The sequence below is a fragment of the Natator depressus genome, chromosome 11, assembly GCF_965152275.1.
Source record: "Natator depressus isolate rNatDep1 chromosome 11, rNatDep2.hap1, whole genome shotgun sequence".
In the NCBI taxonomy this organism is placed as follows: Eukaryota; Metazoa; Chordata; order Testudines; family Cheloniidae; genus Natator; species Natator depressus.
Window position 1 is genome coordinate 17838457 of NC_134244.1, and position 23985 is coordinate 17862441.

At 45.2% G+C, this 23985-nt stretch overlaps 1 protein-coding gene across 2 annotated transcripts in view; it reads left to right on the top strand.

Moving 5' to 3' along the window:
• The first annotated feature begins 13009 nt into the window (after positions 1 to 13009).
• Positions 13010 to 23985, top strand: part of MGAT5 (alpha-1,6-mannosylglycoprotein 6-beta-N-acetylglucosaminyltransferase) — a 229209-nt gene continuing 218233 nt past the window's right edge. For both annotated transcript variants that reach the window (XM_074967256.1, XM_074967255.1), the window contains exon 1: positions 13010 to 13275. The gene's annotated coding sequence lies outside the window, so the exon portion shown is untranslated. The remainder of the gene's footprint in view (positions 13276 to 23985) is intronic.

Genomic DNA, 23985 nt, shown 5'->3' on the forward strand with positions numbered 1-23985 from the left:
AAGCTCTGTGGTGCTCTATAGTGCACGTACATCAATAAAATAAAATGCACTAAAATACTCTCCTCCCGCTTGGTGGACATTTTAGTGATTCAGATAACGAGGCAGCAAAAACAAACAAAAGACATCACTACTGTAACTGATTTTACTTTTAAAGGAGGTCATTAAAGGTGTGGTGGCAAATTACTCTACTTACACAGTTGTTTAAAGCAATGGACATCTCCGTGAATTGTTTCTGCAGTTTCTAATACAGCTCTGAATCTCTTTATTTTACTTTCTCTCATTTGTAGTGGAGGCATGAGACATTTGAAAAAATGGATGTCCTTTCATGCAGAAGTCAGGGAACAAGAAACCACACTCAGGAACAAACCTATGTCTTTCTCATTGCACCAGGCCATGTTTCCTTGAACACTACCATTTTTCCATAAGCATTACAAAGGTCACTTTATTTGGGAAAGTGGTCCAATTGCCATCAATCTGAATAAGCTCAGGAGGATTTGTTATGGGTTTTTATTAGTATTACAGTAGCACTTTACAGTGATCATCTGAGACCAAGGCTCCATTGTGCTAGGTGCTGTTCAGACACACAGAAAGGTGTGCTCAAAGGGTAAAAGAAAGGGAAAACTGAGGCACTGAGTGAATAAAACCCTGACTCAGGAGAGTATGTAAGCATATGCATAAGTGTAAGCACATGAGTAGTCCCATTAGCTTAAATGTTACACATCTACTTAAGTATCTTGCTGAATCGGGAGCTAAGTGACTTGCCCAAGACCACAGAAATTGACCCCACGTCTTCTAAGACCCAGGCCAATGCCTTAACCACAGTCCATCTTTTCCAGAATTTAGCCCGAAATGATCATTCCTGCTGTCACGAATCCATACAATAATGCATTATGGATATTTGAGGTGCTACGTAAAAAAATATTTTATTTTTATTGATAAAAATCAAAAACAATATCTAAGTGTGTATTGGTGGATCTTTTTGTGCAAACAAAAGTGATGAAGAAATAAAAGTACTGGAAAGAATAATACAAATCACACCAGATTACATGATACATTTGTGCTATAGTGTGATATATTTTTCACATATCTAATCCATTTAAAACATGCCATACCATTCATTTTCAAATTTATTATTGTTCTAAACACATTTACATCTAGCTTCAATATTATCATATTCTATAACACAGGGATGAAAGCTACAGGTTTTTTTTTTCTTATTGAAGCCAAATGTCTGCCAAAACAAGTTCAAATCAAATCGTACTTTTCAACAGGATTTTCATATATATTCTTCCCCAAAACAGGCGATCTTATGCAGCACACATGAAGACGTCTGAGCTCATGTGATTGGACAAGAAGTCACGGTGTAACATGAGCAATTTGACATGAAGCCATGACTGAGTCAGCTAAAATGTAAAAGGGAATAACAAGCAGTCGCATCAGACAGGAAATATCTCCGTCGAATGCTTGTGGCAAATTGCAGCAATAGAAGTTTTAAAACATGGTGAATATTTGCAAAGTGAATAACAGACAGTGCCCTGTAACCAGGTTGACTATCCAAGAGTCCTAGTAATTGAAAGAAGGAACCCAGTTCTCAAATATTTCCCTATGTCCTTAAAGAGATTTTTAATCTGTGTTTTTCTTCCCATTCTTTAAAACTGTATTATATGCTTTTGAGGTAGTTATTTTGTTATTTAACATTAATTTGGACTGTGGCAGCACCTGCCAGCCCCAATCAAGGATTGACACTCCAGTGTGCTAGATGCTTCACACACATACTATGTTTTGTATGAGTATGGGATTACTAAGAAAGTCTCTACCTGAAAGAGATGACAGGCTACATATGCTTGTCATCATAATAATTTCATACTACAATTTCATAATGAACTTTAGCCAGCATTTTAATATCATTTTTTCAAATATCACTCTCAAAGGCTCATGCTGGCTACGTCAGGCTTGATGTTTGGTGCCAAATCATGGAGTCAGCAGGACTTTTGATGTTTTAAGGAATGTAAGATTTGGTGCTTGTTTGCTACGTTCCCTATTCAGTTGTTTGTTTGTTTGTTTGTTTTTTAAATGTTGGTGCTAGATTCTTTTCCCCCAGAGTATTTCCTTCTGTAAGCAAGAAGGAATACATGAAGAGAAGAAACAAAGTGTGAAATCATTTGAGTTGCTTTTCTTTAGGGTACACAACATGTGTGCTTTAATTCAATGAAGCATTAAGCTGGCCCATGGATCTAAATGAGGATCTGATCATGCAAGGTGACAGGCGCCACCAGTGACCTTATGGTCAATGGGAATTGAAGTGGACCCTTCAAAAACACTTTCATATACAAATATACAGACAAATATTGTAATCCTTACTCAGTCCTTATGAAGGGAAAAATACCCCAGGTCTGTAGGACTTGACCCACAATGACCAGGTAACACGCAGGGACCCTCAGGAAGAGAGTTTGATGTAAGTTGTGTCCCCATTTTTGTTGTTGGTTATACAAGGGACATTTTAACCAGATGTCTCTGGTTTTATTCTTGAGTTTTCTGACACAGCAAAAGAAATCCAGATATGTCAATATCAAAATAAAATAGACAGCTATACAGGGGGTCAGTGCCTGGGTTATGTGGGTGCACTAAAAGGTGAGTGAGTCAATTGTGGGCATCCGTGCAACAACAGAGGAATCAGGAACTCAAGAGAGAGCTAGGAGGGAGCCCTGCGACCACACCCACCAACACATCATAACTTCTAAATCTATTGCCTGCGGTGTGGTCTTTTCACTTATTCTTTTTTAAGGAACAGCAGAGTGAACCCTCCCATGCATTCCTCCCTGAACACTTCTACTCACCCTGCCCCACCTGGTAGGCAGGGCCAGATTAACCTTTTGTGGGCCCAGCACCAAACATATTTGTGGGCCCCCCCCCGGGGGGGCTATGATGCATGGTGCAGATGGGGGGTTAGTCCCCAGAGCCAGGGGCTGGCTGGAAGCAATGGGGCACGGTGTGGAGGCCCCGCTCTGCCCAGCCCAGCTCAAGGCACTGTTTACAAACCGGCAGCTGCCAGACGCACACTGGCCCATCCGGCCCTGTGCTCCCAGCATGCCCCTTCCCCTCAGGGGTAGACCCGTGCCACTGGCTGCACCACACCACCCAGTGCACCACCAACCCCTATGCCCAGAGCCCTGCCCACCCATGCATCCCCCCTACAGGCCCCCCACCACAACTGCACAGTGCCTCCCTACTGAGACCCCCACAGACCCCTATGTCCAGCACCCCTCGGACTCACTATGCCCAGCGCATCCCCTCCTAGAGACCCCACACACACAGATCCTCCACCACAACTGCACAGCGCCCTGCACACAATCACCCCCGCCAAGTGCCCCACATTCACATAACCCTCCCCTGCCCAGTTCCCCCACCCACAGACACCCACTGCCCAGCACCCCAACCCACATGGACCTCCCCAATCCCCCACAGCCCAGTGGCCTCCACAGACCTCTCCCATAGACCCACTTCTCCACGCCCTGCCCCGAGGCACCACTCAATGGCCCCACTGGAAGGTGACTGTGTCTTCCAGGCTGAGCTGGCAGCATGGCTGGGGCTGGCACCAAGGCAGGGATCTCTCCGGCCCCTTGGGAGTGGCATGATCAACCAGGTCGGAGCAGGATCAGGGCCTTCCTGAGCTGGGCTCCCTCAGGACCCACTTGCCTGGTGGGGCCCATCTGAACTCCCCCCTGCCCTGCTTCCCCCCTTCCACTGGCTTAGATTGGCCTGACCTCTGCACCAGTCCCAGGTGGCTTGGCCCCTGGGAGGTGGGCGGGGCCCCACAGGTGCCAGGCAGCAGAGACTTCTTCGAGTTGGAGCTGCATTTGGGAGCAGGGCAGATCCTTGGAACGTGACCCCCGAGAGCTCACCTGCCCTGGCCGCGCCCACCAGCACCGCAGCCAGCAGCCCTGCCCAGCCCTTATGGCAGACCCTCGCTGCTGGGCAGTGAGCCCCCTAAAGGTAAGCGGGACTGCTAGCTTGGAGCCGCTCACACACCAAAGCCTGGGCGCTGGACTGCCCCAAAAGAAGGGCCAGACCTAGCTGTGTGGATGGGTTAGACAGGTCTGTAATGGGCCGCTTCCCAGTGTGGGTCCAGCAGTAAACTTGGTACTGCTGGTAGGACGGTTCTAAAAATGACTGCATCACTGACACTACCCTTCTTCTCCATCTCCAGCTTCAGCTTTAGCAGGCAAGAGCAAGTTTAGACCTGCTGAAAGCAGGTGTTGACATTTTATCTTACTGTGTGATTTGACATACCTATGTAACTCAATACTCACTACTTTGAGGACAATGACTAATGTTAAATCATATGCACAATATTCTCTTTTCTGGCACCATCCAACGTTGGTGTGATCTACCAACCCTGTTCTACCAACACTAACAAAAAAAAAATCACAATGCTCTAAGTTCTGACTCTTCTGTCCGGAAGTTTGCCTTTTCTGCTTGCCATTGATTCTGGTCCCCAATGACACTTTAAAGGACCAATTCAGTAAGCCACAAATCTACATCATATTTAACAAAGAAGCACTTGGTCTACTTAAATTTCTGCCTTATGCTATATAGCCTGCTACACTGCTGAATTACTTAGTCAGCCTAGAGAAAGGCTCTTTAATGTTATGACAAACCGTGACTAAGTTAATAGTAATCTATTGCTATATACAGAAGACTGGATTCTGCAGCCTGCTTGGTCCATTAAGCAATTTTCTACTTGTACATTCTAAGTGTGATGCTTTGGGGTTCATTCAGACCAGTGAGGGGTTGTGTCACCGCCTGCGCTGTAACTGTGGGTGCTTCTGTGTTGTGTAGCATTGGCTGAGGGTATGTCTACACTGCAATTATACACCCACAGCTGGCTCATGCCAGCTGACTAGGGCTTGGGGGGCTCAGGATAAAGGGCTGCTTAATTGTTGTGTAGATGTTCAGACTCAGGCTTTGATACCCTCCCACCTTGCATATCTTTTCACCCAAAATGCCAAGGACTCAAAGCTTCTAAGTCTTCCATTGCTAGATGGATTGGGCTATGCATTGTGACTGCATCCAAGGCATCACTGATTCCAGTCCCAGAGGGACTCACCCTACACTGCACATGATCCCTAGAAGTGTCATGGGCACAAAAAAGCAAGTGCATCCACATTATAAATTTGCAAGGCAGCCACCTGGTCAACAGCTACTACATTTATCAAGCACTATGAGAACATGAGGACATAAGAATGGCCATACTGTATAGGACCAAAGGTCCAACTAGCCCAGTATCCTGTCTTCCACCAGTGGCCAATGCCAGAGGGAATGAACAGAACAGGTAATCATCAAGTGATCCATCCCCTGTCGCCCATTCTCAACTTCTGGCAAACAGAGGCTAGGGACACCATCCCTGCCCATCCTGGCTAATAGCCATTGATGGACCTATTCTCCATGAACTTATCTAGTTCTTTTTTTACCCAGTTATAGTCTTGGTCTTCACAGGTGGCCTCCCTGTCAGGCTTTCTTTGGCAGCAAGGTGCTGCAGGCGGTCGCCCAAAAATAATTTTGCCTTTTGAGCAAATCCTATAAACAGGGAGGGACAACATCTTTTTTCTCTCTTCTTTCTGATCTTTTCTATAACCCTCCCTACATCTGTTTACTGCTTGTTACTTCCCAGACAGACAGAATGTGGGAGACACTGGGAGGCAGAACAGAAAATTTCTTACCTATAATTTCCTTTCTGCTAGCAAAGTGTTCCACAACTGTACCCACCCTGAATGGCCCAAGGGTCAGATGATGAGTGGGAACTTTACCATGTGATTTGGGGGGGGCCTAGGAGGAGGTCCACCATACATAGTTGGTCTGGAGTATGTTACTAATATTGTTATACAAGTTTTACAGCTGTTATCTGACAAGAGGGAGCAGAGGCGGTGTGGCCACAGTGTGTGGTGCCAAAACTTTGATCTACCTCCATGAGCTGCAAAGAGGAGGGGAGCAGCCTGGATTTCCAGAACTGAGGGAGACAATGCTAGCAGAAAGAAAAGCCAGACATACTGAAGGCTGAACTCAACTTCCGCTTTAATTTAGTGACACTGCCACATTGGAGCTGGATTTAGAGATGACACCAAGAGTGTGCTATGTCAGTCATTGCTGATCCATCATATGACAATGGCAAAGAGCAAGATAAAATAAAGTTATAGCTTTTTTAAAAAATTCTTACCCTCACCTTTGTTTTCTACAATCCATAGACTACAATATGTGAATTTCATGCACAAATAATATATGCTCAGTCTCCTACTAGCCTTTTCTTGTGTGAAATAATGTCCATTAAACTGAGCAGGCTGCCATGAGCACATAACATGACCTGCACTGGCTGCCAGTTCCCTTCTGGATTCAATTCAAGGTAGTTATTTATCACATATAAAGCGTTGAATGACCTGGGATCTAGTTATCTTAGAGCTCATCCTTGTCCTGTGAGCTCTATCACAGAATCTGCCATTGAGATGAATGTTTTTTCTATCTGTCCACAGTGCTGCATTTCTTCCAGAAGGCGGCGGGGAGGGGGCAGGAGGATTCTCTGCAAAAGGTCTTCAGACATGCAATTAACTCCCTCTTGTGATCCAGCATAGTCAGAGTTTGGCAGCCCTTAGGATACAATGCAAGATTAATATAATGATTTTTGCTTTTGTCTTTAAGTTCTATGTCTAGAAGCGTACTTATTGTCAGTGGGCAAGAGTGAGGTTGGATGGTAGTAGAGACAGGTCATCTGTCTGCCCATTTGATGGCAATTGTTTTAGTTTTTTTAAGATTTGTAAGTGGTAGGCATTTCTAAGTAAATAAAACATCACCCAGGGCTCCAGTTAGAGCTATGTCTATCTACCGGGGAGTGCAGGATAGAGATTTCCTCAGACTATCAAATAGGATAAACCATTTTCCTTTACTAAGAGGAAGCTCATGCAATGCCAATGGTGGCTTTTTGTTGTTGCTGTTGTTTTATTTTGTTTTGTCTGAGCACCCACTGCAATACAGCCTGTCTTGTCAGCAGCTATAAATGCCTTTGCTCCTGGTTTCAGAGTAGCAGCCGTGTTAGTCTGTATTCGCAAAAAGAAAAGGAGTACTTGTGGCACCTTAGAGACGAACAAATTTATTTGAGCATAAGCTTTCATAAGTTCTTTTTGCTCTTGGTGTCTCCCTTTGCACCTCTATTTGGGTTTGGCAGGTAACTACCAGTGCATAAGGCCAAGTGTTTTGTTGAGTGCACAATAGGTGCTTTATTTGGTAACAAAGTTACTGTCTTACCAGTGTGTAGCTTATTGTTTTAGGTTGCCTTGACTATTGACCTGTATTTAGTTGTGACACTCTGTGTACCTTTCCCAGGCCCGAAAAAAGCTCTGTGTAAACTCAAAAGCTTATTGCTTTCAACAACAGAAGCTGGTCCAATAAAAATTATTACTTCCCCTATCTTCTCTCTCTCATATCTGAGATGTCATTCAGGGTAAACTAGAAAGATGATTGTAAGGCATAAACTCCACAGTTGCCTGTATGTTGGTATCATTTCCACCCAACTCTCAACAGGGCAAACATATGCCAGATATTGTCCAAACTTACTCCCATCCTGGTATTTTCCTTTATTATTAAATTAAATAACAACAAACTTAATCCTTATCGTGATCTTAACTTTCCTAGGGATTCTCAATCTTGGCTGTTAGGATATAGATATTCAGGCCTGTCTGTAAAGGCCTGTACTTTAAGAATTTAGGGGTATTCTTATCACTTGGCTAGTTCTAGAAGTATAAAAGAAAGAATCAAAATCACTGTCTGCTGGTGTAAGGGCCTTCTCTTACTGTGACAGTCTGAGGCCCTGTGCTTAGGCCTAAGGCCTTTGGCTAAGCAGCAGAGGCAGCCATAAGCTAGGAAGCGAACGGTCACATCCTCACATTCCAAACTAGTCACATTGAAATAAGGTGCTATTGGGCTGTTAGGAATACAATCCTGTCCTGAATACAATCCTGTCCTGATAATGCCTATCACCTCCAGAGAAAGGGAAGTGCCTAGAAAATGTAAAAAGGAAACAGCATCCTGTCTGGCAAGAACTCACTTATCAATACTGGGATGTGAAATCCTCACTTCTGTATTGTTTTGTCATTATAGTTCCTACTTTGCTATTGTTTGTCTGTATAATCTCTGTCTGGTTCTGTGATTGTTCCTGTCTGCTGTATAATTAATTTTGCTGGGTGTAAACTAATTAAGGTGGTGGGATATAATTGGTTACATAATCATGTTACAATATGTTAGGATTGGTTAGTTAAATTTCAGGAAAATGATTGGTTAAGGTATAGCTAAGCAGAACTGAAGTTTTACTATATAATCTGTAGTCAATGAGGAAGTGAGGGGGCCTTGGTGGGAGGGGGTGGGTGTGTGTAAAGGGGGAAATGGGAACAGGGAATGAGGGTAAGGAAATTGGAACCATGTTTTGCTAAAGGGGGAAATGGGAACAGGGAATGGGAGTAAGGAAACTGGAATCCTGTTTGGTTAAAGGGAGAAATGGGAACAGGGACACAGGTGTAAGGCTCTGTGGTGTCAGAGCTGGGAAGGAGGATACTAAGGAAGGAAACTGGAATCATGCTTGCTGGAAGTTCACCCCAATAAACATCGAATTGTTTGCACCTTTGGACTTCGGGTATTGTTGCTCTCTGTTCATGCGAGAAGAACCAGGGAAGTAAGTGGGTGAAGGAATAAGCCCCCTAACATCGGCTACTTCTGTCTTGGAGCTAATGGGACTCATCTGGTCTGCTTGCAGATTGAGTCAAATGAACAGCTCTGCACTTCTATGCAGGGTTCTAGAGCCAGATACCTTGTCACTGTGTACCACCTTATAACCAACAGACGTAGATTTATTATCTCCCATACTCCCATTCAAGCATTGCAGACATGGAGTTAGATTATAATCAGAGATGGACCCAAACCAAAATCTCAGAATAAAATACCTCCTTCTTTTGGAGATGTTAAGATCTTCTGATCCAAAACTTGCAACTTCTGCTCATCTTCAGCCATAACAGGATCCCACTCCTGCTCCCAGTGAAGCTCTTGTTTTGCCATTGATTACAGTAGAAAGCATCAATTCCCTTATGAGAAGTTCTGGGATCAGTCCTTTTTAGCTTAAAAAGTAGTCTCTGGTGCTATAAATCAAATGCCTCCATTTTAAAACTTTAATTACCAAAATAGTAACAAGAAAAGGAGTACTTGTGGCACCTTAGAGACTAACCAATTTATTTGAGCATAAGCTTTCGTGAGCTACAGCTCACTTCATCTGATGCAACTCACGAAAGTGTATGCTCAAATAAATTGGTTAGTCTCTAAGGTGCCACAAGTCCTCCTTTTCTTTTTGCAAATACAGACTAACATGGCTGCTACTCTGAAACCTGTCAAAATAGTAACAGCAGTTCCTTTTTAAGGAGGCTTGAAGTAAAACAAATCAGTCTTTAAAGCCGGAGCCTAATGCCTACTATAAGTCATACGTCACTTGGCTATTCTGAAGAAGAGAACATGTCAATTGCAATTATTCGAAATATGACATGTTTTCTTAACCTTTTGTTGCTGGCAATGCATTTAGCATGAGTGAAAGTTGCTCCTACCTGTCTTATATTTCCTAGAGTCTACACTGTAAATTGTGTAATTCATCAAATAGATTTAAAAAAAAAAAAGCAGCAGCTTAATAATAATTATAGATGGGCACAACTTTCACGTTCAGATTTTGAACCCCGTCAAAGTTCAGGGGATTAATAGGCGCTTGGATTTTGATTTGGCCAATTATAGCAATAGGGACTGGCTGGCCCTAAAATTTGGATCTGCACCCAAATTCAGAATCCAGCATCCACACCAGCATTCAGGGTTTTGTGCATCTCAAAGAACATTAGGAGTACATAGATTTACTGAATAGACCGTAGTATTCAAGACTTTCTTTTTTATTTCCCAAACTTGCCTTAGAAGAGAGCATGTTGTTGATTAGAACATCAGGCTAGAGATCTTTGATGTACTGGTAATATTGTCACAGAGATTTAATTAGACATCCTGGGCTAAATTCTGCTCTCTGTTACACTGGTACAACACCACTGACATCATTGAGCTTGCACAGTAGTAAATAAAAGTGGAATTTGATTTCCCTGAGTCAGGATTTTCCAGCACATCTACGAGAACAACAATTTTCTATCTCTTGGAAAAAATATTGGATAGTATTAAATACTAGCAAAGACTTTTTGTATTGTAATCAAAAAGACATCCATTTACATGTGATTTAATTTTGTTTAATTTCTGTGGTTAGTCTCTGATAGTTCACAGTACATGAAGACCTCTACACAAGAGTATGAATTTTAGTGTGCAGAACGTATAAACTGTACAAATTCTTCTTTTAGTCTTATGTTAGCTTGTACAGTTATTAACCAGAATTAGAAACTTTACATTAGACTCCTTATTAAAGGGCATATGATTCCTATGAACCATTTGAGTGATATTGGCCACCAGATGTCACTCATTTTCTATTTGCTTTCCCTCAAGATATGTGCATGCAGATACACTCCTCTAATGGCTGCATTAAATAGAGTCTGTCAAGCCACTCACAATTTATTCATTTCCTCCCTTATAAAAATATACTACAGCATTTTGCACTAATGGACCCAAACACTGCAGCTTAGACTAGCCACTTTAGTAATTTTAAAACAATATTTTATAAACAACTTAATAAATGAAATATCAGACAAATATACTGTGCTGTAAATATTTCTTCATTGTGTAATGTTTAGAAAAAGTTAGCTGATGTAATTAATCCACATCCTGCAAACAAAAGACACGATTACTATCACAGGCAAAATCTTGTCCCAACCACTATCACACACATTTTGGGAGACATCTCCATCTCCAAACACAAATGAATTTAAAGTGATACCTTTAGCAGATAGTGGTAGTAAGTCTATATCTGCCAACTATCACTCCCCCAGTGTGACAGTCAAAAATTTGCCCTGCTATCATGCATCCTAGCTGAAATATAACTCATAACTCATGGCTGTAGCAAGGGAACAAGGTTCTCATGTAGGTCCTTCTAACAAACATGAGGGGAAACTGCTTCCATCCTGTCTTTGTCACTGTTCCTCTTGCTGGTTTCCTTAATCTCTTGTAAAAAGAAAAAAGAAAAGGAGTACTTGTGGCACCTTAGAGACTAACCAGTTTATTTGAGCATGAGCTTTCGTGAGCTACAGCTCACTTCATCGGATGCATAGCATATTGTGGAAACTGCAGTTTCCACAATATGCTATGCATCCGATGAAGTGAGCTGTAGCTCACGAAAGCTCATGCTCAAATAAACTGGTTAGTCTTTAAGGTGCCACAAGTACTCCTTTTCTTTTTTCTTTTTACGAATACAGACTAACACGGCTGTTACTCTGAAACTTAATCTCTTGGTAGCTCTCATGCAGCATGGAAAGTGGCTCATGCAGCAAAGAGGAGAGACAGAGAATGGGGAAGCAGAAGAGGCCAGAACTTGCAGCCTCATGCTCATACTACCAGGCTCTGAGCAGCAGCTGCAGTGGCCCTTGTCATCCCTGGAAGGGGTCATGTGCATATGTGAATAGGGAAGATAAGACATGATGCGGGTGTAGAATATTGGGTGTGGGAACAGGATGATGGTGAAAGACCAGATGGGTGACAAAGGAATGCAGAGAAGGAAAAGGATTGAGAGAGGAGACTGGAACATAAGAAGAGAAGAGGATCACTGGAAAGTGCAGGCAGAAAGGATCAAGGGCTGACCAAAAAGGAAGAAAATGGTGGAGAAAATGAAGAAGAGGGGAGAGACTGGCAACGAGAGGAGAAAAGGAAGACAGAAAAAGAGGGCAAGAAGGGGCTTGTGGCTATTCCAAGATATTGGGAGAGCTAACACCAACTCAGCGTATGAACTTGAGCAAGTCATGTCACATCTCTGCACCTCATCTGTAAAAGGGAGAGTGTAATCTTTACATCTCAGGAAAGTGAAAGTGCCTTAAAATTCTAAGATGGAAGGTGGCTTGAGTGAATTTGGGAGTTGCCAATACATAAATCCATTTCAAGAGATGCTTCAGCTAATGAAAGGCTGGGGAGCCTCCGAAGGATGGGAAACATGGTAGCAGTAGAGTGCCCTAAGCCAACTCTCCCCCCAGCTTCAGTGGATTACACCAGTTGAGGATTTGGCCTCCTAGTATCCCAGTGGGCCAAACCTACTCATGTATGCATCCCCAGAGCCAGCATGTGTAAAGGGGAGCATTTGAGACAAGGTAAAGTGAGAAGCTTGCAGACAGTCCCTGCTTTTGTGCAGTCTGTGGTGGAGATGTGAATTTGCAGATGGCTTCTAGTTGCACCCTTACTGGACACAGTCCTTTATTGATCTGGCAATTGGTGGACCATGTCTAGTTGGACTAGATTATTGTACATGATACAATCGGGCAGCCTGATACTTTGCAGGTGTTCGTTTCTTGGGCTTGATGGCTGTGCACTCTCCCCGACAGTACTTACACTCGCAGTTTGCGAGCAATCTTTGGTCGTGTTGGTAACTTGATGTTCTCTGTTGGTCCCATAAACGATCATAGAATCTCAGGGGGTTATCTAGTCCAACCCCCTGCCCAAAGCAGGACCAATCCCCAATTTTCCCCCCAAATTCCTAAATGGGCCCGTCAAGGATTGAACTCACAATCCTGGGTTTAGCAGGCCAGTGCTCAAACCAGTGAGCTATCCCTCCCCCCCCTTAAGTCACTCACCTTGTCTCTCCAGATCTGATAAAATCTGACGGGCTCGCATGAAAACTAGCTCCCTTGCTCCTGCGGTCTGCCTGTGCATGGTCCCGGCGCGCGCGGTGTGTGGTTTGCAGATGCTCCCTTGTCGTCTATGCTCCCGCACGGGCAGCAAGCAACTTGCAGACGCTCCCTTGCTGTGCGCGCTCCCGGCCGGACGTGCACTTTGCAGACACTCCCTTGCGGTGCACGCTCCCTGCCGGACGTGCACTTTGAAGACGCTCCTTTGCTGTGCGCGCTCCCGGCCGGACGTGCACTTTGCAGATACTCCCTTGCGGTGCACACTCCCGGCCGGGGGCGTGCACTTTGCAGACGCTCCCTGCTCGCCAGCCTCGCTGACCCCGCCGCCTCGCTCGCTCGCCGCTCCCAGGTGCCGGCCCCAGCTGTGGCGCCGCAGCTGCTCCCCGCCGCAGCGCACTGGTGGCCCCGGCGGACGATGGGCGATGGGCTCGGCCCGGCGTGGAAGGAGGTGAGCGGCGCGCGGGGGTCCCTGCCCATCCCCGGCCGGGCGGGAGCGGCGAGCTCGGACTCCCTGCGGACAGCGGGGGGAGGGGGAGCGGCACAACACACAGCGCCCCTGTGCCGGGGGGGGGACACACGGCCCTGACACAGACACTGACACACACAGCCCCTGTGGCGGGGGAGGGATACACATACACACAGCATCCCTGTGCCGGGGACGGACACACACACACAGCGCCCCTGTGCCGGGCGGGGCGGGACTCGGACACACACACACACACACACAGAGCGCCCCTGAGCTGGGCGGCGGGGGACTCGGACACACACGCACCCTGTGCCGGGCGGCGGGGGACTCGGACACACACACACACACACACACACAGCGCCCCTGTGTGGGGAGGAATGGGACTCAGACACACATACACACACAGCGCCTCTGTGCCGGGGAGGGACTTGGGGACACACACAGAGTGCCCTTGTCCCGGGGAGCGGAGGGGGTGGTGGAAGTACACCACACCACACCACACACACACACACACACAGCGTCTATGCGGAGACACACACAGCTTCTGTGACCGGGGGTGGGCTACACAAACACACACACACACACACCCTGTGCCTGGAGGCGGGGGGGACGGGGACGAACGGGACACGGGCACAGAGCGCCTGTTGGGGATGGGCGCAGAAACAGAGCACCTGGGGGGGGGGGGGGATATGGGACACAGCGCCTGGGGGGGCGGACAGGGGCACACACGGAGCCCCTGTGCCCTGGGGGGGGGCGGACAGGGGCACACACGGAGCCCCTGTGCCCTGGGGGGGGGGGCGGACAGGGGCACACACGGAGCCCCTGTGCCCTGGGGGGGGGGCGGGGCGGACAGGGGCACACACGGAGCCCCTGTGCCCTGGGGGGGGGGCGGGGCGGACAGGGGCACACACGGAGCCCCTGTGCCCTGGGGGGGGGGCGGGGCGGACAGGGGCACACACGGAGCCCCTGTGCCCTGGGGGGGGGGGCGGGGCGGACAGGGGCACACACGGAGCCCCTGTGCCCTGGGGGGGGGGCGGGGCGGACAGGGGCACACACGGAGCCCCTGTGCCCTGGGGGGGGGGCGGACAGGGGCACACACGGAGCCCCTGTGTTGGTGGCGGGGACGGACCGGACACACGTGCATGCAGAGCCCCTGTGTCATTGGTGGTGGTGGTAGGAGGACACGGACATATGCGCACATGGAGCCCCTTTGCTGGGGAGTGGGGAAATGGTCACGGACACACGGAGCCCCTGTGTCTGGGGGAAGGACACGCGCACAGGGTGCCCCTGTACCGGCGGGATGGGGTGGCAGTGGGCAGACTCGCACCACCCATGCGCCCAGCAGGGGGAGGGCAGGGGGGTTCAGGATACATGCATAACCCCTGCGTGGGATAGGGAGACACACAAGCCCCTTTGCCTGGAGTGGGGGTGGATGATGCACACAGCTCCTGTGCTTGGGCGGAGTCGGGGACACCCACACAGCCACTGCGCCTGTGCTGGGACACACATACACCCACAATTCTGCACCGGTGGTGGGAATGTGCGCACTACCCCAAGTGGTGGGTGTGGGCGGCGCAGCTGGTGCACAGTCTCCTGTCCCCGTGTGCCTCGCTTGCTCACTCACTCTCAGCTCCTGCCTCTCTGCATGGAGGGGCAGACACCCCTTGCCTCTTTGTGGGTGGGGTGGAGCCCCAGCCTCTCTCCTCTACCCTTACCTCTGTGTGGCGGGACAGCTGCTGTCTTTTCTAACCACTGTGTGTGTGCTGGGAACATATAGCTGTTCTAGCCCCTTTCTCTGCCAGGAACAGCATACCTCTCTGAGCTAGTGGCCACATGCTGCCATCCCAGTTATCCAGGGGACTCTTCAGAGGTGCTTCTAGCCATGCCCTCTGCTCCTGAAGATCTATACCAGCTGGCTACTAAGCTGTGGTCTTCTTGCCTTTCTAAGCAGTATTTTTAAGGTGTTTCTGTGGCTGTAAATGCTGTAAAGTCTTTCTTGTGTAGGCTATCTTCATCACACTAACCATATATAACACCCTGTAATTCTCCAGACCCCCTGGGTGACCAGTGACCTAACTGTAGTGTGTTATTGAGGGCAGGTGTAGAGTTGAGCAAAGTATTGTTCATGCCAAGTCTGTTGGGGACAGAGTGTTTAATGGAGCTGTATGAAAATCTTGGAATAAACACCCCAAATCTGGTAGAGTTCACTGGGGTTTTGTTACAAACCTAAAGAATCATTTTGAACAGTCATATGCATGGGTGGTGCTTTACGAAAAATGTGAAAAGACAGGTCCTTTCCACAAGGAGCTTAACAGTAATTCAGACGTAAGGCAGCCAAGGATGACAAATAAACAGTACGGGGAGGACAAATGTTTCAATAGCAAAAGATGAGATATGCTTATGTTACAGAGACCAGGTTTGATACGAGATTTACTGTGCTGTGTAAGTCTTTTAGATTAACTGGCAGGTCAGCTGTGGTTTGGGATGAGTTTTGGTTTATGTCTTGCACTTCTTTCATTTTCCTCCAAACTGGAGGAGTATGTAAATTTCAGGATGTGAAACTGTTAAAAGGTTCATTCAAACTGCTGTGATCCATGCTAGCCAAGTTTTGTTTTCCCTTGGTCTGTTTAGTGTTTTTAGCTATGGATGCAATTAATTTCCAATCTGCAACAAAATTACAGTACCCTTTGTTTTCCTGGTTCTGTATTGTGCAGGTAAATCTCCCACTAAAACCTATGGAAATGCTAAATATGCAGGGAATGCAACATTAGGCCTAATGTGAGCATTTGTACCTTTCAGGTATAGATCAAATAAGGTTATTTTTCTGCACACTTTAGAGTTTTTCTGACTAATTTTTTGGCAGGTACTTTATGTACAAACATGTAATATTCAGTCTGATGTGGAAATAAATTTGAGATGAAATTCTAGTTATTTTCATTTTAGAAAATGAGGCATTGTTCAAAAGGTTCCCCCCCCCTTGTTTTTTTTCAATAAAAATTCCTTCAGTGTTAATATGTAGGTTCTAGTCAGGCACTATCTTGCAAGTACTGAATACAGTCCCTTTAGTGCCCAGATTTTCCCCTTGCAGGCTGATGGGAGCAATTATGGTCAATGAACTTCAAAGTAGAAACCTTCTCAGTAGCCTTGACAACTCCATCGTTAGTTTATCATGTCAGAAATCCCTTAAGATAGGGATTTATTCCCGAGGCTGAAGTCATTCAAGTGTATATTACATCCAAAAAACTATGCTGAAAGAATTTTACGGTTGCAAAGTCAGCTACTCAGAAGTTAGGAAATCTGAGAGTTAAGGTTGCCTGTGCAACCTTAATTCGGCTCGCTTGTGCACATACATTACGATACAATCTTCATTACATAATCACATGCCATTTTCCCCCCCACATGACCCCAGCCTCATTCTCTGAGCGAGTAGTTATTGGTGTTCAGAGCACAGTTCCAATTCACTTCAGTGGAACTTGCTGAGTGCTCAGCACTCCTGCAAATCTGGCCCCAGGTGTCTCACACTGGACACCTAGAAAACTAGGACTACATAGTTAGTGGCCAACTGTGAACACCGTGGTTTAAATGAGTTGCCCAGCATCACACAGGAGCTCCAGTTTTACAGGTGGCATTCAACTTTCTTAATCAGGAGACTGTCCTGTTTTTTGATACAGTCCCCTGCCTCATTCACTACACATCATCCAGCTTCTGACACAAATGATGTAGGGGTCCTGTTGACAACAGCCTCTTTGACTATATGACTCTGATTCATCCCCAAGCAGTTCCATCCTGTCCACTGAATGAAATGGGGGTGACCTGTGTTTAAGCAATAGTGTTTGATCATATCTTAAAGACTGTAAAGGGACTGAATTAAGGTTACACAGCCAGCCTTAATTCTGGCATTTCCCAGTTTTTTAGTGCATTTCTGTACAATTGTAACACTCTTTTAATGCAATTTTTCTATCTAATATTTAGTATAATATGTGTATGCATATAGATTTAGTATACTACAAACTGCTGTAGTAAAGCTATTGCCTGTGTTTATTGATAAAATACCCTTTCTCCTGTCTAGTAACAAACATTGAGGCAGTACTTACGTTGCTGCACAGAGAATTAAAATGCAAAAAACACCTAAATTGTGCAAAAGCCACTGTAATGTGATTTTTCAGAAAAGGGGGGGTGGTCATAATGAGAGGAAAAACAATAAAACCTCTGGAAAAAGGAGCTTTTTGGGGTTATTTTTTGGAAGAGGGCTGAGCGGGGGGTTCCTAAGGATATGTCACACAATACTGACCACTTCAGGGAAAGCTGTCACCTGCATACTTAAGGTGTTGTGGGTGGTTGCAGCTGGGTGGTTCATGTTCCTGAATACAGAAAAAAGGAGGTGCAAACCAGGTAAGTGATTACCAAGTGCTTCACCTCTGCAGAACTTGCATGGACGTGTGGCTTGAAGATGAATTTTGTTGGCTCTGTTATTCCCATCCCCCTTTCTCATGTAATGTACTCCATTTTTTTCATCCTTTTATATGTGGATTTGGGACACTGGGAAGGTGTTAGCTTGAAAGCCTGGGGCTGAATTTGCCTATCCACAGAAGAGGTATAATACAGGCAGTGGCAGCTCATATTTCCTGACCCAAAATTAACCTGAAACCTGACTTAGGGATTTCTTTCTGTTGGTGGGAGAATATTTCATTTTCTGTATACATTCAAATCTGTGGTCTCTGCTAAGTCTGGCAAGAACGGTAGTTGATGGTTTTTTTGTTTGTGGATACCTGTTTGCTAGAAAATCAACTGAGACTAACTCATTTCACAGCAAGCACTGTCATTTTTATCACTTTCAAAGTAGTGTCTCTGTTTCAAAAAGTCACTAAACATTATGGTAAAAATAGGGGAGGACTAGATGGTTCCTGGTATTTGTAATTGTAAATTGAACCATTTATCTGTCCGTCATTGATATGAATCCAGTCTAGGTTGGTAATGAAATGTTACTATCTGTTGTGGCTTGTGAATTTGGTGGGTCTCTGGTTCCTAGTAAACTACTGTATTTATCACAGAAACACAGATGGACCCATTATTGGCAGTTTCAGCAGAAAGGCCAAAGATTGAATGAATGGGCTGTGGGAACTGTCTCAAATCTTATCTGGAGTTTCCACGATATGTGGGAAACTTGCACTGCCACATCCTGTGCTATACCTTTCTGAAATAAATGAAGCAGTTAGTTTTCAGGGCTGCCCACATGGCTTCCTTCTTCAGCAGTAAATTTGTGTGTGCGTGCGAACACCCTCCCCACACCCCTTTCTGTATGATAGAATAGGATTAAATAAGTAAAGCTCACTCCTTCGTCTCTGGAAGATAAATCCTTTTTGCTGCCTGAGGGGGAGCCAGCTCTCTCAGGCTTGACTGAAAGAATATTGAAAGTAAAGACAGTGATTGAATACTTAATGTGAGTTAAATCAGAATCATTGGACTTCCAGAAATTGATTGTCTGAAACTGAATAAGGAACTAGCAACATTGAGGACAGATTATCTAAAATCCTTAATCTGTTTTGTAAAGTAGAATCTTCAGAGGCATATTTTAGGAGACTAAGGAAATCATAATAGCCAAAGTAGATATTTATGTGACCTGCATGTGTGAATGGGTATATAATGAAGACAGTTGTTGCTTTTGGGGATCATTTTTTTTCTCTTGATACCCTAATGTTTCTCTTTGGTGAAATTGAGCAAATACACAATTTCAGGAGCCTCTTCTGATTTTCTTAAAATCTTGAAAGCGTTTCTCTTTAAATGATTCAATTTTCCTTATGTGCAGCAGCAGAATTTTCGGTTGATTTATCTCCTGACCCCATTCTAATACCAAGGGCATAGTATGTAACTTTTCTCCACATGTTGGCCCAAAATTGCAATACAACAATATAGTCATTTGGCACATATATTGTCTTTCATTTAATAATTTTACTATCAACAGTAGTGTGCAAAGTTCTTTACAGACTGGTATGAATCCGAGGTCCATGCCCTCAACAGCTTGCATTGTAGGGCTATGTCTGCATTTGAAGCTGGGGATGTGATTCCCAACTTGCATAGATACACTTGTGCTAGCACCAATGAACTAAGTGCTCTAAAATAGTAGTGTAGTAGGGGTAACAAGTGCAGTGCAGGCTCGCCATACCAAGTACATACATACCCACAAAATAAATAATGCAGCTCCAAAAAAGTATGTGGTAAAAATGGAGAGATCTAGATTCTAGCAGAATCCTTATTCATGCACGTGTGTCCAAAATAGTCACAGAATTCACCATGGCTTACTCTGCTTCCAGAGCAGGTTGCAGTGGTGCTCCAAAGGAGGCCCTGAAAGGGATGTCACGTTATTCTCCCTAGAGAGTGACGTTGCTGAACCAGTGCTAATCTGATAGCTGTGAAGCTGATGGGGAAACTCCTTTTCTGTAATCAATTTAAGTGGTGTCATGCTTCCATTTCCAAAATGGCACTGAGAGATGATCATGGAATTTTTTCTCTGCTTCTGGGCAGAGTGGCTTTGGAGTCCAGTGTTTAGTCTGTCTACTCATGTGGCAACATAGTATCTGTGTGTTTCCCAAGTGTTGAAAAATAGAAATAACAATTTCTTTCCTTTCAACACTGTATGAGAAATGGTTCAATTACTGAAGTATTTGCTTGTGTATGAGAAAAACTAATCATAGACTCATACACTTCAAGGTCAGAAGGGACCATCATGATCATCTAGTCTGACTTCCTGTACATTGCAGGCCACAGAACCTCACCCACCCCACTCCTGAAATAGATCCCTAACCGCTGGCTGAGTTACTGAAGTCCTCAAATCATGGCTTAAAGACTTCAAGTTTTAGAGAATTCACCATTTACACTAGTTTAAACCTGCAGGTGACACATGCTGCAGAAGAAGGTGAAAAATTTCCAGGGCCTCAGCCAATCTGACCCAGAGGAAAATTCCTTCCTGACCCCAAATATGGTGATCAGTTAAACCCTGAGGATGTGGGCAAGACCGACTAGGCAGATACTACAGAGGATTCTTTCCCAGGTAACTCAGAGCCCTCCACATCTAGTGTCCCATCTCCAGCAGTTGGGGATTTTTACTACTGGCAGTCGCCAGTGGGCCACATGCCACTGTAGGCGGTCCCATCTACCATCCCCTCCACAAACTTATCAAGCTCAGTCTTGAAGCCGGTTAGGTTTTTTGCCCCCACTGCTCCCTTTGGAAGGCTGTTCCAGAACTTCACTCCTCTGATGGTTAGAAACCTTTGTCTAATTTCAAGCCTAAACTTGTTGATGGCCAGTTCATAGCCATTTGTTCTTGTCTCAACATTGGTGCTTAAGTTAAATAACTCCTCTCCCTCCTAGGTATATATACCTCTAATGTATTTATAGAGAGCAGTCATATCTCCTCATAGCCTTCTTTTGGTTAGGATAAACAATCCAAGCTCTTTGAGTCTCCTCTCAAAAGGCAGGTTTTCCATTCCTCGGATCATCCTAGTAGCCCTTGTCTGCACCTGTTTCAGTTTGAATTAGTCTTAAACATGGGAGACCAGAATTGCATACAGTATTCCAGATGAGGTCTCACCAGTGCCTTGTATAATTGTGCTGACACTTCCCTGTCTCTATTGGAACTACCTCGCCTGATGCCTCCTAGGACTGCATTAGCCTTTTTCATGGCCGCATCACACTGATGGCTCATAGTTCATCCTGTAATCAACCAAAACACCCAGGTGTTTCTCCTCCTCTCTCACTTCCTACTGATACACCCCCTGTTTATGGTAAAACTTCTAAATGCATGCCCTTGCACTTTCCACTATTAAATTTCATCCCATTTCTATTGCTGCATTTTACAAGGGCATCCAGATCTTATTGTATGATCGGTCCTCTTCCGTATTGGCTATACCTCCCAACTTTGTGTCATCCACAAATTTTATTAGCGCATACTCACTTTTTGTGCCAAGGTCAGTCATAAAAATGTTACTTAAGATTGGTCCCAACACCTCCCTCCAGTCTGACAGTTCACTTTCCAGTATGACCTGTTGTAGTCACCTCTTTAACCAGTTCCTTATCCACCTTTCAATTCTCATATTAATCCCCATATTCTCCAATTTAACTAATAATTTCCCATGTGGAACTGTATCAAGTACCTTACTGAAATCCAGGTAGATTAGATTTACTGAATTTCCTTTGTTTAAAATTCAGTTATCTGCTCAAAGAAGGAGATCAGGTTGGTCTGGCACGATCTACCTTTTGTAAAACCATGTTGTATTTTATCCTGATAACCTTTCACCCCTATGTCCTTAACTACTTTCTCTTTCAAAATTTATTCCAAGACCTTGCATAGAATTGAGGTCAAACTAACAGGCCTGTAATTTCCTGGATCACATTTTTCCCCTTTCTTAAAAGTAGGAGCTATATTAGCAATTCTCCAGTCATAGGGTACGACCTATGAGTTTACAGATTCATTAAAAGTCCTTGCTGTTGGGCTTCTAACTTCATGTACCAGTTCCTTTAATATTCTTGGATGGAGATTATCCAGGCCCCCTGATTTAGACCCATTAAGCTGTTTGAGTTTGACTTTCACCTCAGATATGGTAATATCTACCTCCATATCCTCATTGCCATTAGCCACCCTGCCACTACCCCTTAACTATTCATTAGCCTCATTAAAATCTGAGGCAAAGTATTTGTTTAGGTGGACCATGCCTAGATAATCTTTAATCTCCATCCCATCCTCAGTGCTTCATGGCTCCACTTCTTTCCTTGTCTTCTTACTTATATGTAAGGCTGCGATTCTTTCACGGAGGTCAGGAAAGTCATGGATTCTGTGACTTTCCGCAACCTCCTTGACTTCTGCAGCGGCTGGTGCAGCTGACTTCAGGGCCACCCAGCTCTAGGGCCAGCTGTTTGGGTGCCCCATGGCCAGCCACACTAGCGGCTGCTGGAGCAACCTGGGGCCAGCTGCTCTGGTGGTCCCCAGAGCCAGCCACTGCTCAGGTGACCCTAGACAGCTGGCTCCAGCGACTATGCGAGCAGCGGCCGATGCAGCTGCCTAGGGTCACCTGGGATTGGCCGAGCAGCAGTCTTGGGGGCGGCCCTGGGGCCAGCTGCATTGGCCGCTGCTCAGGCAGCCCTGTGTAGCTGGCTCCGGGGAGCACCCGAGCAGCAGTTCTGGGGGTGCCCTGGAGACCACCTGAGCAGCCGCAGTCCCAGGGCGGCCGGAGCAGCGGTTCTGGGGGGCAGTCAACCCCCAGCACTGGATCGGGGCCCCCCCGGAGCAGCAGGGCCCCAGAATTAGAGATTTAGTCACTGGCATTTTTGGCAAAAGTCATGGGCAGGTCACGGACTGTGAATTTTTATTTATTGCCTGTGACCTGTCCATGACTTCTACCAAAAATACCCATGACTAAGTATTAGGTTCTATAGCCATATAAGTAAGGCTTTCTCTGTAGGTTCTTATGTTCCCACCTACCATCAAAGTTGTGTGTGTCTTTATGAAGGGAACTTTAGTCACAGAAATGAGGCTTGCATTTAATTGTGAAAGTGGGTAGTTCCATGGCCATTTTTGTCTCTTGTTGGAATGGAAGTAAGTTCTGCCATCTAGGTCCAGCTCCTGTAAAGGTTCTATCTCCCTTGCTCTTTTTACATTCCCAAATTCCTGGACAAAGGCTGTTACTACTGAAGCAAATGACAAAACTTCCTTTGATTTTAGGAGGACCAGGCCTTCAGTCAGAACTTTTACTTTTTACAAAAAAGAGGAAGCTTTATTTAACATATAGATTTCATTACCCTCCTTCTGTATCCTAGATGGGGAACGCCATGGACCTTTATTGGTAGAAAAGCCTCCTTTTTAATTTTATGAACTCCCATGGTGCCTTGTGCATCTTCGTAACTTAGTTTACCACATTTCATCTATCAATGTCTATCAATGTGGTATATGCCATCATGTGCCAGCAATGCCCCTCTGCCATGTACATTGGCCAAACTGGACAGTTTCTACGCAAAAGAATAGACAGACACACATCTGACATCAGGAATTATAACATTCAAAAACCAGTAGGAGAACACTTCAATCTCCCTGATCACTCAATAACAGACCTAAAAGTGGCAATTCTTCAACAAAAAAACTTCAAAAACAGACTCCAACGTGAAACTGCAGAACTGGAATTAATTTGCAAACTGGACACCATCACATTAGGCCTGAATAAAGACTGGGAGTGGTTGGGTCATTACAAAACCTAAACCTAATTTCCCCCTACTGTTACTCACACCTTCTTGTCAACTGTTTGAAATGGGCCACTCTCATTACCACTACAAAAATTATTTTTCCTCCCTTGGTATCCTACTGTTAATTGAATTGTCTCGTTAAACTGACCTCACAGTTGGTAAGGCAACTCCCATCTTTTCATGTATTTATACCAGATCCTGTATTTTCTACTCCATGCATCTGATGAAGTGGGTTCTAGCTCACGAAAGCTTATCCCCAAATAAATTTGTTAGTCTATAAGGTGCGACAAGGACTCCTCAATATATAACGTCTATAACTGTGTTCTGATTACACTTCACTGGTGTATCCTTATAATGGAGAGGTACTGTGACCTCTTCTTGTTCCTTCTTCCAGGGAATCAAGTTCAGCAGCTATTTCAGTTGTTTATTACTGCCTCCTTTCTGTTATCTGTAAGAATAAAT